Below are 17,837 nucleotides of genomic sequence, written 5' to 3'. Positions count from 1 at the left end.
CCCCCAATGCTCACCAGGCAAACATCACATCTCATACATCTTTGTGTGCATCTAGCCAACGTGCTGCATCTGTAGCTGGTTGAGACTGATGGAAGTCGAAATCCAGAAACACCTGGAAGAAACCATGTTGGTTATCCCTTCTAGCAACACCCTGCAAAATTCCTCAGATAACTCTGTTTGCTGCTGTGGTCAATACTTCTTCATTTCCACAGCAAAGTCACCTTGAGATCTGAAACCATCGTTCTTGTTTTGTTTTCCTCTAAGATGGGTTTTTCTGAGATCCTCCAGACCATCTCCCATCATCCCTGACTGAGGAAGATGGAAGTTGAAGTCCAACAACATCTGGAGAGATGCAAGTCCCCCATATCTGCTCTCAGTTCACAGCAGTAAATACAGATATCTAAGCGGCGCCATGCCGAAGCATGTCTATTGGCATTATGAAAAAATATTGCTTGGTAGCACCTCTATGTGGGCATCATTGCTTCATTTTTTTTAACATGCTCATTAAAGTTGCACCCACACGTTCTACAGTACTTGCATCGAGGGATTTTTCTGTGCAGTATTGATTATGACTCATTTTTGCACAGATGACAGCTCTGAATACAGCTTTCATGTACCCATGAAAGGCTCCTCATCGGGTGTGTGGGTGAGTATTTCATGTAAAGTTGTAATTTTTTAAGTGTGTGTTTTCACAGACTTTGTTATTAAGAGATTAAAGGGCTTTGTTACAGTACAGCCGCTGATGTAGGCAGAGTCAGCAGGCTGATTCCTGTAGGATGCTATGAAGACAAAGGCAGTTGGGGGTAGTACCAGGCAGGTTTGGTAGTGCAGGATCCACAGGTCTTTGCCCCATGTAAGCAGGGGCTACCAAACACATTGCTCCAGAAAAGGAGAAGAAGAAGATGCAGCTTAGGATCAGATTTGCTTATTATGTTGAATATCTGCAAATAACAATAGTTAAATGGAAATGCAATGCAGCCTATGAAGGGCTGGCTGAACAAAATCTGGGAATGTCTCTTTGAGAATGTTATCTTATCAAAATCAGGTGATAAGAGCAATTTCTTAAAAGTTTAACCCAATTAGGCCAGTGGCGTAGCATGGGTTGTCAGCACCCGGGGCAAGGCCAGTAATTTGCGCCCCCTAACCCGTAGATTTTGTGCCCCCTAACCCGGGGAGCGCACCCCCCCAGAAGTTGCGCCCAGTGCGGCCGGCCCTCCCTGCACCCCCCACGCTACGCCAATCTCCTTTCCCAATCTCCTTTTCCAAGTTATTTTGAACATCCTTTTCAATTCATTGTATATCATTTCCCAGTAAGCTTTAACCTTACTACAAGACCACCACGCATGATAAAAAGAACCTTCTTTCGCTTTACATTTCCAATACTTGTTAGATGTATATATTTTTGCCAGTTTACTCAGTATTAGATACCAACGATATATCATTTTCATATAATTTCCTCTTAAACCAGCCGTGGCCAACTCTGGACCACGCTCATCTTGCTTTATTGGCCGAGAGAGCCAGCGTACAACTTCCGGGTCATGTGGCCAGCATGACTAAGCTGCTTCTGGCAAACCAGAGCAGTGCACGGAAACGCCGTTTACCTTCCCGCCACAGCAGTACCTATTTATCTACTTGCACTTTGATGTGCTTTTGAACTGCTAGGTTGGCAGGAGCAGGGGAAAAGCAACAGGAGCTCACCCCATCACGGGGATTCAAACCACCGATCTTCTGATCGGCAAGTCCTAGGCTCTGTGGTTTAACCCACAGCGCCACCCGTGTCCCTTTATCACTACCTTAAGGAGTCTCAAAGCGGCTAACATTCTCCTTTCCCTTCCTCCCCCACAAAAAAACACTCTGTGAAGTGAGTGAGGCTGAGAGACTTCAGAGAAGTGTGACTGGCCCAAGGTCACCCAGCAGCTGCATGTGGAGGAGTGGGGAATCGAATCCGGTTCACCAGATTCCGAGACTCTTAACCACTACACCACACTGGCTCATGCCAAGAGCCTATGCCAAGACCCAACATTAAGAATGGATTTTCATGTTACGGCAACAAAGGATTTCCCCAGAGGAATGCTACAATTAATATTCACTCTTCAGCGTAATGATATAGAATAGTGAATATACTTTAGTCCTATGATACAAATGTTGGAGTGCTTTAGGCATGTATGTGATTAGCTGATTAGCTCCGACTCCTCCAAGCCAAGTTTGCTCAGTCAGCAACTGGCACAAATGATTAGCCACCGTGTTTCCGGATATGGGTTTATTTCCCCTAAGGCAGCCCTGAATGCATTCATATGATCAAACCTTACGACTGCAACATTAAAATTTGCTTTGTTAGCCTTTTATTGAACTATTTCAGATTATATGTGGTGGAGAAGGTATTTTTACATAATAAACGTTTCTGGCAAATGGCGAGATGTGAAGCATAGCTTATTCTTTTGACTCTCTACCCGTCTGACTTGCTCAACAGAGGCTCTGACATGGATTTATTTATTTGCTTCTTACTTTCTTCCTCAGGAAGCATCAGTCCTAAGACCAAACTTAGACATTATATGGGGAACATTCCACTGCTATTTCCATCTCGCACAGGGTTGGGTGGCATCTGTAGGGGAGAATCAGTGGGACAGGGTGTATAAACCTTCTCTTCGTAGTTTGACATTTCCTTTCCATTGAAATGAAAGTGAGTTATGTAAATAGCTATGTAAGTTGAGTGAGTTGCAAAACCTATGTTGAATAGCGGACAGTGAAATGAATAATATAGTACTTAGGGGAAACCAAACTGCAGCAGAATGGAAACAGGGCTGGTTGTGATGAATACAGGTCAGAACAGAAATCAATGCTGCCTTACACCCCTAGTTGTAAGCTGCTGCCTCCTTCACCTGCATTCCCTATTATCTCAGCAAATGTTGTCTTAGGGCTACATTTGTCAAGTTAACATCCAAGTACAGTGGTACCTCGGGTTACAGATGCTTCAGGTTACAGACGCTTCAGGTTACAGACATTTCAGGTTACGAACTCCGCTAACCCAGAAATAGTACCTTGGGTTAAGAACTTTGCTTCAGGATGAGAACAGAAAATCGTGCTCTGGTGGCGCAGCGGCAGCGGGAGGCCCCATTAGCTAAAGTGGTACCTCAGGTTAAGAACAGTTTCAGGTTAAGAACGGACCTCCAGAATGAATTAAGTTCTTAATCCGAGGTACCACTGTAGTGGCCTCCTTCAGTGTCAGACTACAGTGGTACCTTGAGTTACAAACACCTCGGGTTACAAACACTTCAGGTTACAGACTCCGCTAAACCAGAAATAGTACTTCGGGTTAAGAACTTTACCTCAGGATGAGAACAGAAATTGCACAGTGGTGGCATGGTGACAGCAGGAAGCCCCATTAGCTAAAGTGGTACCTCAGGTTAAGAGCAATTTCAGGTTAAGAATGGACCTCCGGAACAAATTAAGTTCGTAACCAAAGGTACCACTGTACTTCTCTGCCTCTGTCTGTCTATCTGTCTCTATCTATCTATCTAAACCAGCCTATCTATCTATCTATCTATCTATCTATCTATCTATCATCTTTCACAGTTCTACAGCAACAGCAATATTGTTGTTTATGGTCAGAGGCACCAATATCCACACAACATTGGGCAAGAGCTTGTCGTGTGCACATGATGTCACATGTGTTTTTCCTTTCAGATGTGTGACGAAATCAAAAGTGAGAAAAATAGATTTGACGTTAAATTTGTGGTCCACCAGGCATATGAAACCTTTGGCCCTCCATATATTGCTGAACTACAGCTCCCATCATCCCTACCCATTGGCCCTGTTTGCTGAGGTTGATGGGAGTTGTAGTACGGCGGCCCTTGAAGAGCCTAAGGTTTCCCACACCTGCTGAATGGAAATGTGTAAGCTGGTGTAAGGTTGATAGTAGAAGAAATAGTCTTTCTTACTAGCTGTGTCCACCCAGTATAAACGTATGTTTTGAAATAATAATAATAGCCTTGGCAATTTTCTGCACAATCTCCTACTAAAAATTGCATTGAACAGGAGGTGCAATCCACATCCATCCCATGACATAATGTCACTTATTGTTCCTATTTAGTGCTCTGAGTCCTTAACTCCTTAAAGTACAGCATAATTTCCTGTGATTGTTCTGGGCCAAAGTCCTGCGCTTTCATCCATTATCCTAGCTCTCCCTGCTTTGCTGCCTTTTCATTTATTTCTTGAGCTGTATTGCAAAAGTGGCCCATTCACCAAGACACCCGTTAGTTTCGTCAGCTAATTTTTGTTCCTTTTTTCAAGCCAGGAGTGGGGAACTTGTGGTTGCCCAGATGCAGACTTCTATCAGGCCCAGTGAGCATGGTCAATGGTTGGAGATAATGGCAGTCATAGCCTCCATTCATGCTCCAGCCATATTTGGAGGGTCTCAGTCTCCATTCATTCTTTAAGCGGAAGCCAAACAAGGCTACATCACCATCCTGCGAACTATCTACTTCACAGACCCCTTTCGGCCCCACCCCATTTGGGAGACACTTTTTGTTGTTGTTGCCATATTAGATTTCGTTTGTTGGGACAGATCTGTAATTGCATAAATTCCATTTTCAATAAAGGAAGCATTTTTTAATAGGAAACACAAGAAGCTTACTACTGGACCAATGAGAGACAAAATGGCTGGACACAACCAGATGGGACCTGGGAGACCCATGATCAAAATTTTCAAATATATATATCAATATATAATCCAAAACTGCTTTGAAGTCCGTATCGTGATATCGTTTTCATAATTTTGGACCTGGAAATATATTGTGAGTCATGATACGTGTGTGTGTTATGCAAAAATCCCAATGTGTGGGAAACCGTGAAGCCAGTCAATACCTCTACATAGCTCCATCCTTATTTCAGACATTGTGATCTATTGGTATATTGTGATGTTTAGCTGGTGATATATTGTGATGCTGAAAACCAGATATCGCCAAGCCTTAGTTACAAAGAGACCTAAAGTAGGTTAGGATTTTATTTATTGGTGGCAGGGAGACTTATTTATTTATTTATTGGTGGCAGGGAGGCTTCACCATTTTTTCTGATTTGAATCACTCCCCTTACCCTCAGGTTGCTCTTTCTCGCTTGGAAGGAGATATACAGGTTGGTGTCGTGTACGTTCAAGTATATGCAGTATAAAAAAATTGTTACACACCACCCCCAAGCGGTGCAAAATTCGCAGGGTTCCAGGTGCTTACCCAGGGTTCAGTTTCCTTGGAATGAGGGATAGTGGAGACACTGGATTCTTTATGATATATGGTTTATTTACACATATATGGCCCGAGTTTACAACAGAGGGGCTCACAGCATTAACACCCCATGAGGGTCTTGTTTTTCCCATAACCACAGCCTTGGATTCCAGCAGAAATCAGGCATGGCCCTGTCTCACAGGCTTCAGCCTGCAACCTTGCTTCCAACTTCTAATTTATACAGACCTCAGCTTTCAACGAGGGACGCGGGTGGCGCTGTGGGCTAAACCACAGAGCTAGGACTTGCCGATCAGAAGGTCGGCGGTTTGAATCCCCGTGACGGGGTGAGCGCCAGTTGCTCAGTCCCTGCTCCTGCCCACCTAGCAGTTCAAAAGCACGTCAAAGTGCAAGTAGATAAATAGGTACCGCTCTGGCGGGGAGGTAAACGGTGTTTCTGTGCACTGCTCTGGTTCGCCAGAAGCGGCTTAGTCATGCTGGCCACATGACCCGGAAGCTGTACGCCAGCTCCCTCAGCCAATAAAGCGAAATGAGTGCCGCAACTCCCAAGTCGGCCACGGCTGGACCTAATGGTCAGGGGTCCCTTTACCTTTACAGCTTTCAAATCTGACCTTAGTCTTCTAACTACTAGCAAGTTGAAGGAGGGGAGCCTGTCCATTTGTTGTCTGTCACAGAGCCACTTCCTTTCCTACCTTAATGGCCCATACCTAGAGGGACATTACAGTGGTGCCCCGCAAGACGAACGCCTCGCAAGACGGAAAACCCGCTAGATGAAAGGGTTTTCCGTTTTGGAGGCGCTTCGCAAAACGAATTTCCCTATGGGCTTGCTTCGCAAGACGAAAATGTCTTGCGAGTTCCTGCGGGGTTTTTTTCCTCCCCCCCTTTTTCTAAGCCGCTAAGCCGCTTATCAGCTGATCCGCTAAGCCACTAAGCCGCTAAAAGCCGCTAAGCCGCTAATAGCGCTAATCCGCTAAGGCGTCAATGGGCTTGCTTCGCAAGACGAAAAAACCGCTAGACGAAGAGAATCGCGGAACGGATTCTTTTCGTCTTGTGAGGCACCACTGTACTGCTCCAGGAAGCTAGCCTGGCTATTCCAGGAACTAAATCCATGAAATTAGAATCCAGGAATTAGAAAGGGGCTCAGGCATACAGCCTACCCCACCCCAAACTCCTAACAGTATGCTTAAGTGCTTTCTTTCATTAAAACAGGTTTGCGTGTTCTTTGGCAAACTCGCCGTCCGAAATCCTTGTTGCGATAAAACTCACCCACGAAAATAGCAGGCAAACAAACTTTGTGCTGGTCATATGCTTCTGTTGCAACGAAGAGGAAATGTGCCTCAGTTGTTGATCAATTGCACATGATAGCCGAAAGCAGTCCATGTTTATTCCAAGTGGATGCTTAATTTCCTTTCAAAGCCCTCTCTTCCACGGTTTGGGAAGTGGGAGAGCCCTGGGGTCATTGGACAAGAAGGATGAAACAATTGACTTGTTGCCATTGCTTCGGGGAAACTTGGAGACACAAACTATTCTCGGTCATTGCATAAGCAAGCAAGACTCTCTATTGGGGTAGCTAATGTGGTGTTCAGGACCATAGCTAGGGGGTGGTGAGGTGGGCCCCCGCCAGGGGCGCAGGTGTTCTTTTTTTGGGGGGGGACACAAAATTGGCTAAAAATATGTCCATAAATATAAATATTGATTATTGTCTCATAATAAATGGTTTTTAAGGGAGGGGGTTAGAGGAGAGGCAGAAAGAAGAGCTAATTTGTCCATAGCTAAGGGGTGCAATCTGAACACTTCTGCCAGGAGCGCAAGATCACCTAGCTACGGCTCTGGTGGTGTTCTCCAGATTGATTTTTTTTTTTAATGTCATAACATTTTTATTGTAATGAGAGATTAGTTTTCATTCACATTAACAGTCTGTAGGCTTTTGAAAGTGGTAACTGGCACATATGGGACCAGTGTATACACAGTTTATTAGGCGAATCCTCATCTTCGTTGCGTTTTCTGGATAAACACATATGGATATGGTAAGGAACATTTCTTATTCCTTTTGGCCAGACAGCCTTGTTCAAGCTGGTGTCAGTGTGTATATCAGGAGTCCCCCATCTCCTTCATTGCAAATTTACAGATCTCCTTGAAAGCACGAAGAGCCCACTTCTTGAAGCCCACGCCATGAATCCGTTTGTGAGGGCTTGTAGTATATTCTAGAGTAACCACCTCATTGATGGCTGATCATACAGATGTTGATGAATCTGCTCCCATTTGGCCTGCAATTGCTCAATACCACCACCCCACAAAAGGTGGGGTTCTCCGTTTTGTATTGTCCTCCTCAATTAAGGCCAAGGGTTGCTTCACATGACTACTCCAGAATACAGCATTTATGGGGAAAGTCTTGCCTGCCCTTGCTTCTAACTGCATCAGACTGGCAAGACTCTTTGCTTGGAAACCAGCCCTCTCTAATCTGATGCCCTCCAGATGCCTTGGTCTCTTCCTCCTCCCATTACCTGGTCCAAAAAATCTAGAAGCCAGCAGACTGGGGAGGGTATGCGCAGGGCCGGATTTAGGTTTTATGAGGCCCTAAGCTACTGAAGGTAATGGGGCCCTTTATATGTCCAGCTGTCCTTTGTCAACAACAAATTGTCGCTGTTTTTTGTGTACAAGCACTCTTTAATAACAGGCACAACAGCTTGGCCTACATTCAACTGTGCTGCACTGCAGTCTGCAGCTCCATGCTACGTGTTGCCCTGCAGCCAGTCCATGCAGAATGTAGGCACCCGATATATAGAAATGAGCAAACCAGTGATATTTTAGGGAGCAGGTGGGGCCCATTACTTACATCATAGGAGCCTACACAACACAAAACACGGTTGGTGTTTATATCTGAAGGAGCGTCTCCACCCCCATCGTTCTACCTGGACGCTGAGGTCCAGCACCAAGGGCCTTCTGGCGGTTCCAGCACTGAGAGAAGCCAAGTTACAGAGAACCAGGCAGAGGGCCTTCTCGGTAGTGGTGCGCTCCCTGTGGAACGCCCTCCCACCAGATGTCAAAGAGAACAACAACTACCAGACTTTTAGAAGACATCTGAAGGCAGCCCCATTTCGGGAAGCTTTTAATGTTTGATGTATTACGGTATTTTAATTTTTTTTGGAAGCCGCCCAGAGTGGCTGGGGAAGCCCAGCCAGATGGGCGGCGTATAAATAAATTATTATTATTATTATTATTATTATTATTATTATTATTATTATTATTATATCATCATTGGCTTTCATCATTTGTATGTAGGTTTTATTTTATTTGTTTTTTATCTTATATTTTGGAAGTATCCATCCAGTTTTTTTCCCTTTAAATTTTTTTGGGGCCCCCAAGAGAATAGGGCCCTAAGCTATAGTTTGTTTAGCTTATATGTAAGTCCGGCACTGAGTATGGGTAACTTGCATTTGCGAGTTTCGGTTTGGTGTTTGCAGCCAGAGCAAATCCCAATATTAGCAGATGGGGGAAGGAAGGCAAATATTCCATTTGTTCCAATGCCAGAGAGGTGGGCGTTGAATCTGAAATGGCACTCCCAAAGGGTGCATGAAATATGGGCCAGTTAGAGGGAGGAATCTCTAATAAGACACCTGATATGGATTTCCCATCTGTCTATGCAGTCCTGTTCAATTCAAGCATTCTATTGAAAGAACAATCCCGTTTTCACTCCATACTCATTACCTTTGATGTCTATGACATTTTTGGACATCTTTTATGCTGTGTGAGCATGACTGTACCTTTAAAACAGGCACCACTTTTGTTGGTAAAAAAGAAAACTATTTGTCAGCTGTCTCCTAGCACACCTGACTGCCAGCTGCAGGTAAACACTAGCAAGAAACAGGAAGGATATAGCACAGTTGCTTCTTCCTCCTTGTCAGTCTCCTTGTCAAGATAAGGGTGCCTAGGATTCTGCAATTTATTTTTTCCGTGGGCAAAAGAGGTCTGAAATGAAAGCAGGCTTTTGGAATGCACGGCCTTAAACCACCAGCAGCTTGTGGCCTTATAAAGACGGCGATCTCGCTAACACCCTCTTAGTTATGTCTCTCTCGATAGCAATGTTGGCTGTAAATCAAGTCTATACCAGGATTTGCAGCTTGCTCGCTGATACAATAAAGGGAGTGCAGTAAAAACAAAAGTGAATTTTCAAAATTAAATTTGCAGCCATGCTCACATAACCTGGAAGCTGTGGGAATCACAGTCATTTATTTCATATTCTAGATATAGCTAATTCAAAACTCTTCCTCCCCCCCCTTATTTTTTACTATATGCACCCCAAACCCAGTCATATGAAAGGCTTCAGTCCTAAACCCACTTGTTGTTGTTGTTTAGTGATTTAGTCGTGTCCGACTCTTCGTGACCCCATGGACCAGAGCACGCCAGGCATTTCTGTCTTCCACTGCCTCCCACAGTTTGGCAGACTCATGTTTGTAGCTTCGAGAACACTGTCCAGCCATCTCGTCCTTTGTCGTCACCTTCTCCTTGTGCCCTCCATCTTTCCCAACATCACGGTCTTTTCCAGGGAGTCTTCTCTTCTCATGAGCTGGCCAAAGTATTGGAGTCTCAGCTTCAGGATCTGTCCTTCCAGTGAGCACTCCGGGCTGATTTCCTTAAGAATGGATAGGTTTGATCTTCTTGCAATCCCTTATATTGCAACTGCAGTTTGAATGACTTCCATTCGTATCGACACATTAAATGATTTATACATCGACAGGTAAAGTATTCAAACTATATCCTTGTTCTGCCTGTGTGCGGCAATTATTCTGTCCATAATACACCTACTTCTGGTGCACCTAGGGTTGAATCTCTCAATCAGAATATAGCATCCAATTCATAGACATGCTTACTCAAAACATGGAAGCAAAGATCTTGCTTTCAACAGAACTTTTTTTTAAGGGCAGAACTGCACTCATTCTCAAAGTCAACTTTGCATAGCAATGGTTGGGAAGCATTTGCATGTAGGAAGCAGTGGGCAGAAGGGGATGTTTTAACTTCCTCCCTGCATGCTATTTTCCCTTCCATCTCCCACAAACTTTCCCCTGGCTACATTTCTTTGCTTGACCAGAAAATAAATGCTGGCATTTGCTGGTTGAAAAGGAAGAGTTACAGAAGAAAAGCAACTAATGCAAAAAATCACACTTTCTCTCACTTCCCTCCTACAAATTCAAGGGAAGCTCTGTGGTAAAGCGTCACCGTTGCATGCAGATGTTTCAAGGTGCAATCCGAAGCATCTCAAGGTAGACTAGGAATGCCCCCCATCTAAAACACTTGAGAGACACAGCCAGCCAGTGTAGATAATATCAAAACATGGTGGACCAATGGGCTGACTCAATATAAGGCAGCCTCCTAGCCCTCTCTACCTTGCAACAAGTTGGTTGGCAATACCATGAAGCTCAACATCAAAAAAACCAAGATCATGGCCACTGGGCCCATCACCTCCTGGCAAACAGAAGGAGAAGAAATGGAGGCAGCGAGAGATTTCACTTTCTTGGGCTCCATGATCACTGCAGATGGTGACAGCAGCCACGAAATTAAAAGACGCTTGCTTCTTGGGAGAAAAGCAATGACAAACCTAGACAGCATCTTAAAAAGCAGAGACATCACCTTGCCAACAAAGGTCCGTATAGTTAAAGCTATGGTTTACTCAGTAGTGATGTATGGAAGTGAGAGCTGGACCATAAAGAAGGCTGATCGCCAAATAATTTAAGGTTTTTGAATTATGGTGCTGAAGGAGACTCTTGAGAGTCCCATGGACTGCAAAAAGATCAAACCTATCCATTCTTAAGGAAATCAGCCCTGAGTGCTCACTGGAAGGACAGATTCTGAAGCTGAGGCTTCAGTACTTTGGCCACTTCATGAGAAGAGAAGTCTCCCTGGAAAAGACCCTGATGTTGGGAAAGATGGAGGGCACAAGGAGAAGGGGACCACAGAGGACGAGATGGCTAGACAGTGTTCTCAAAGCTACCAGCATGAGTTTGACCAAATTGCGGGAGGCAGTGGAAGACAAGAGTGCCTGGTGTGCTCTGGTCCATGGGGTCATGAAGAGTCGGGCATGACTAAACGACTAAACAACAAACCATGATTTCTACCAAACTTGTTGTTCCACCAAAAGGAAGCATGTTGTTTGAGACATGGTCTTTGTAGAGTGTTTAGCAACTCTCCATACCAGGCTACCAAACATGTTGTTCAGTTGCAAGCAATTGTGGTTTGACGCACAAGTCTTTCCAAAGTATATGGCAACTTTTTGCATAGGGCTGAATGTAGTTGTTTCGTTCTATCTGACTTAACTGGAAATGTGTGTGTGTGATTATTACATAACTGGAAAGGTTTGCTTATCTTCCTCTGTCCTTCTCCCATTTTCCATTTGAATAATGTCTTAACAGATAATAAGACAGAAGAAAGCCCAGGGCCTGTTATTTGTTTATTTATTTTAATAAAAATGTCATTGACCGCACCTAGACAATGAAAGGCACTTTATAAATAAAGCATCACTGAAGCACAGAGCATATATGTGATTACAAGATTATTTTCAGGTATTGAGAAAAATATTATTTAAAAGTGAAATTTGTACATTGTTCCAATCAATCCAAAGGTGATTTTCATTTCAGATTGTACTCTTCTTGCTTGAATGTTCAAAACATTTAATAAACTTTAAAGCTGTATTTCCATAGATTCAAACTTGTATGAGAGGCTTCACCTGTGTTGCAGTGACTGGGCTGCGGACACCTGAGGTCTGAGCATCACTGGTAAGCATTGCTTGGGGAAAAGAATATAGAAATTTCATCCAGACACATTTTCAGGTAATAAGACTGCGCTTCCAAAGGCTATACCCTTTTCAGAACAGACAGCTGCATTGAAGCTGCATTTCTATACAGTGATATATTATTTTAGGGGAGGGGCTTCTACTGACTTGCGAATATTGCCGCAAGTTATCAAGTTACACCCTAGAAGGAACTTTGCCCCGTGTCAAAGCAGCTGCCGTATAAAATGTGTTTATCGCTTGTTGGCTGAAATGGTTCACCGGGTTCTCAACCCCGTGTTCCTGTAAACGAAAGCAATGTATAGTTCAAGCTCTGGACTTGTTAGTTCCCTAAGCAGAAAGAGAGTTTGCAAAGGATGCAGGGTCTGCTACAGTATTTTGGAGCAGCTGTAAAAAACAAAAACAAAACAAATAGGAGTTCAATTAATCTGGCCTAGAAAAGTGATAGCTGATAGAGAGCCCTGCCCCACCCCATTGGCTGGGTTGTAATAGGGAGCTGTTGCCTGGGAGGCACTATTAAAGGGGGCGGGGAGAGAGGCAAGCTCTTCCACCTGGGCCCCATATAAAGAAGAGCTGTTCCCTATATATTTACTCTTGCTTTCTCTTGCATTTTTGCAGGGGCTGCCCTTTGCCTTTCTTGGCAGGAACATCAATGCGTTTGTTTGTTTGGTTGTTTGTTGTTGTTTTAAGTTAAGATTTTGCTATCTTTCCTAAGTCGTATGGGTGCATTTGAATTTTGTATTTGTGCATTATTCTGCAGGAAGCACCTTGGTGCCCTTTTTTTTGGCTGAAAGGCACAGATAAACAATAAATTAAATATATTCTAAATTCTAGAATATGTTATTTGTTTTGGAAAGGGCTAATATATCGCCCTCTCATAAAATATCAAACTGGCCTGCAGCAATATATATATATAAGCACTCCAGTACAAAACAATCATTAAAATGACTGGCAACTCAAGGACATTTCAAACAACTGCAAAGGCCTGTGGGTATTTTTAAAAAACTCTTCAAGATACACCTGAAAGTCAAAAGTAAGGTACGCCCATGCCATTCACACATGTGAATCTGCCACTTCAGTCTCTGGTATTGTCACTGAATTTTCTGATACCATCTCTCTCTGAGCCTTTGCACCAATGTAACACCCCTGCTGCTAAAAATAAGGAAAGGTGTTTCCCAAGACCGCTGCATGCCACCTGTTGAACATCCAGAATATATTGTTTCAACTGATAGCCAAAGCATTGTGGGTAGATATGGCAGCCTTGGGTGATATTGATCTTGCTCATAAAGCATATCAATAGTTATTTTCCCATATATGTAGGGCCAGATTTAAGTTTGTTGAGGCCCTAAGCTACTGAAGGTAATGGGGCCCTTTATATGTCCAGCTGTCCTTTGTCAACAACAAACTGTTGCTGTTTTTTGTGTTGAATATATGCTATATGGTAATTTATGGACCTAATAGATATCTAAAGCCATTTGCACATGCAGAATGTAGGCACCCTATATATAGAAATGAGCAAACTAATGATGTTTCAGGGAGCAGGCTAGCAGGCAGGGCCCATTACTTACATCCTAAGAGCCTACTCAACACAAAACACTGTTGCTTTATGTAGGTTTTATTTCATTTGCTCTTTATCTTATATTTTGTAAATGTACATCCAGGTTTTTTTCCTTTAAATTTTTTTGGGGCCTCCAAGAGAGAGTGGGGCCCTAAGCTATAGCTTGTTTAGCTTATACGTAAATCTGGCACTGCATATATGTCTCTGTCTCCTTTTTAAAAAAATTGTTTGTTCATAAGGGAAGCCATCACGTTTGGTAGCTGGGGGGGGGGGAGTATCAAAATTAGCCAGAAAATTGGCTGCAAGTCAAAAATGTCAACAATGCCTGAGTCACCATAAATTGTCAACGCAACTGGCAGTCCAATAATTAAGGAATGGGGTAACAGATTGCCTTCGCCAGGGCCAAAATATATTTCCCAGCCGGCTTGCAGTGCCACATATCCATTAGGTAAATTTAGTTTTGTTTGCGGGTCTATAAATTGAATATCTAGTTGAATCAGGTGGATAAAGTACAGCTCCAAGGGTGAATGGAAGAATGGAGAAAGCCAGTCCTGTGTAAGGGTTGGAGTGTAGGGCTGGAGAGGGGCTCACATTTTGCTGGCCATAAAGCCCCTGGGTGAACTTGGGCCAATCTCTCACCTTCCTCCTTACCTGCTTACCCGGGGGTAAGCCCCACTGAAGCCAACGGGATTTAGTTTTAAGTAGATGTGCTGCCAGATGCACTTTTTTAAGCATCCCCTGTGAAAACTATCTACGTATCAGAAAGTGCTGGTCTCTGGATCAAACAGGTGGTTAGCTTTACAGCTGTACCATGGGTCTCAAACTTAATCCATTCCAGAAGTCCGTTCCAAAACCAAAGCCTTCCAAAACCAAGGCACGCTTTCCCATAGAAAGTAATGCAAAACGGATGAATCCATTCCAGGCTTTAAAAACACACACCCTAAAACAGCAATTTAACATGAATTTTACCATCTAACGAGACCATTGATCCATACAATGAAAGTAATAATCAATGTGCTGTACTATAAAATAAATAAGACAGTATTGTAGAAGATAAAAATTAAAATTATTATTATTTTTCTTAACTGCACTGATGGTAGTCATTGTTTGGATGGGGGGCTTTTATCCATTTCCACAGTCACACAATCCATCAATCATAAAACGAAAAACAAGCCACAGACACAAAAATGAAAAATCCACACAAACAAAAACAAAAAAATAGCAAAAACAAAAGCACCAAATATCACCTCAGAACACTACAATTAGAAATAGAAGGCTTTAATTACTATGGGGGGCCTTTAATTTGCTGCTTAAGGGTAAAACAGGAGCAAATAAGCCTTAATTAGGATGAAGGGGACTTTAATTTGCTGCTTAAGGGTAAAAACGGGAGCAAATAAACCTTAATTACTATGCGGGGGACTCAAAATTGTTGCACAACTGTAAAAAACGGAAGCTCAGGATCACATTCAGCTTCCGGGGCAAAGTTCGAAAACCGGAACACCTACTTCCAGGTTTGCAGCGTTCGGGTTCCGAGTTGTTCGGGAACTAAGCTGCTCAAAAACCGAAGTACCACTGTAATAAGGCAAATTTATACAAGTAGTAAAATCAGATGAAAGACTGGTTAAACATTTACCATGCTTTAATAAAGCGGATGGGCATGGGACGCAGGTGGCGCTGTGGGTTAAAGCCTCAGCGCCTAGGACTTGCCGATCGAAAGGTCGGCGGTTCGAATCCCTGCGGCGGGGTGCGCTCCCGCTGCTCGGTCCCAGCGCCTGCCAACCTAGCAGTTCGAAAGCACCTCCGGGTGCAAGTAGATAAATAGGGACCGCTTACCAGCGGGAAGGTAAACGGCGTTTCCGTGTGCGGCTCTGGCTCACCAGAGCAGCGATGTCATGCTGGCCACGTGACCTGGAAGTGTCTCCGGACAGCGCTGGCCCCTGGCCTCTTGAGTGAGATGGGCGCACAACCCCAGAGTCTGTCAAGACTGGCCCGTACGGGCAGGGGTACCTTTACCTTTACCTTAATAAAGCGGATGGACCATTTTGTTTGTATATAATGAGTGTTAACAGGTAATCCCCCCAAATATTCCCAAAATATTAATCACTGTTGATTCTAGTGGAACTAGAAGAGCTCAAGAAACAGACTGCAGTGATTTTTAAAAATCTGTTAGTAATAGTCGATGACACCTAAGAAGTGGATGCAAAGATCTTAGTTTATTCCCACCAGGGATGTGAGAATGTCTTGGGCTACAAAGGCTCAAAAAGTTGTGAAAATATACCCAGAAACACTGCATTATAAAACTAGGATTGGGTTTTCATTTGAGTAGATGCCGGAAGTATTATAAATATGTTAAACATCAACCAACTTGATGGCTGTTTCTTATCTTTGAGGGTTAATTCTGCTTTGGAGGTCAAGAATATCAAACAAATATATATTTTTATATTAATTTACCCAGAATAAGAAGTAATATTTCTAGACCATATCCCTGAGGAGGAAGGTTTGGGGAAGTTGCATAGGTAAAATACAGATTTCTGTGGAGTCACTAATTTGGCCCCGATTCAAAATAACTTACTGTACTATACACTACATGTCTCTTCAGAAGCAAGTCCCATTATGATCAGCAAGGTTTACTTAGAGATAAATGTGGCAGTTCCATTGAACTTCAATAGTATGTACTTCTGAGAAGACATAGATAGAATTGCTTTATTATTTATAGTTTTTCTACCCACTTTAAACTACCATTTTCTCATTATTTATTTTATTCTAATAGTTTATGTTTGCAGCAGGGAGAGCATAATGCATCACTGATGGTTAGCACAGAACTAGATGGTTCTGCTATATTATTCATTTTCTCACATTTATATCCCGCGTTTTCCTTCTCCCGTGGAATCCGGCATTCATTCATGCGGTTCCCAAGAGGTCTCTTACCCAGACACTTACCAGATGCAAACTTGCTTTATTAATGTAAGGTGGCATGCTTTCATGTGCCTTTAAACCACAATTTGCTGTTTTGGGTGGTAGATGGGAATCCCATTCATAAACGAGTGCTTTTCTGTCTCTGGTGCCTGCTCACTGAAATTCTCTGAAACCACTCAAATGATTTGCAACACCAACAAAGTGTCAAGTTTAAAACCTGTGGCAATATTTATTCCGTTGAACTTAATGAAGGTTGCTGGTGGAGATTAACTTTTCAAGGTCTCAAGTCCATCTCTACATTATTAGTAGTTTCCTAACTATTACTGGTACTTACTCTACACCAGGGGTAGGCAACCTAAGGCCTGGGGGTTCGATGCGGCCCAATGGCCTTCTCAATCCGGCCCACGCATGGTCCGGGAATCAGCATGTTTTTACATGAGTAGAATGTGCCCTTTTATTTAAAATGCACCTCTGGTTTATTTGTGGGGCATAGAAATTCGTTCATCCCCCCCCCAAAAAAAAAAAAATATAGTCCAGCCCACCACATGGTCTGAGGGATGGTGGACTGGCCCACATCTGAAAAAGGTTGCTGACCCCTGCTCTACACCTCTATGATGTTAGAGAACCTAAGACTCAACAGGCCAGGGCCAGCTCTGCCATTAGGCAGAGTGAGGAAATTATCCACCCCAGCCACTCTTCCCAAGCTATTTCCTTGGGTTGGAGCACAGAGCTATGTGTGCTTCAGACCTCTCAGACACCTCATAAAGCAGCCTGCTTCTTTCAGATGCACTTGATTGGATGTACAGTGGTACCTCTGGTTAAGTACTTAATTCGTTCTGGAGGTCCGTACTTAACCTGAAACTGTTCTTAACCTGAAGCACCACTTTAGCTAATGGGGCCTCCTGCTGCTGCTGTGCCGCCAGAGCTCAATTTCTGTTCTCATCCTGAAGCAAAGTTCTTAACCTGAAGCACTATTTCTGGGTTAGCGGAGTCTGTAACCTGAAGCGTATGTAACCTGAAGTGTATGTAACCTGAGGTACCACTGTAATGTATTTTTATACTGCTTTCCATTCAAAAGGAAACCCAAAGCGGCTTACAACCAGAGGAAGAGGCCAATAATGGGAGGAGGCATACATCAAATCATAATGGCTATGACTGGGTCTGCACAACACAATCTTCTGCTCAATGTCATTATTTGTAGCACAGGAAGGGGGCTTTGGAGGATTCTGATAAAATAATGGAGTCTCTTTGATAGAACAATGAGAACACAGCCATTGCAAAAAACCACCACTTTCTCGAGCATCGGCAAGCCATTCTAAATATTGCTGAAATGACCCTTCCACAC

The 17,837-nt window shown here is 43.4% G+C and overlaps 1 protein-coding gene across 1 annotated transcript in view; it reads left to right on the top strand.

The window, feature by feature from the left end:
* The first annotated feature begins 627 nt into the window (after nucleotides 1-627).
* CDC42SE2 (CDC42 small effector 2) overlaps nucleotides 628-17,837 on the top strand; it is a 115,116-nt gene continuing 97,906 nt past the window's right edge. Inside the window, exon 1 of the mRNA XM_083702507.1 lies at nucleotides 628-646. The gene's annotated coding sequence lies outside the window, so the exon portion shown is untranslated. The remainder of the gene's footprint in view (nucleotides 647-17,837) is intronic.

The sequence above is a fragment of the Podarcis gaigeae genome (genome assembly GCF_964106915.1).
Source record: "Podarcis gaigeae genome assembly, chromosome: 11".
In the NCBI taxonomy this organism is placed as follows: domain Eukaryota; kingdom Metazoa; phylum Chordata; class Lepidosauria; order Squamata; family Lacertidae; genus Podarcis; species Podarcis gaigeae.
This window is presented reverse-complemented; position numbering and strand designations above follow the sequence as displayed.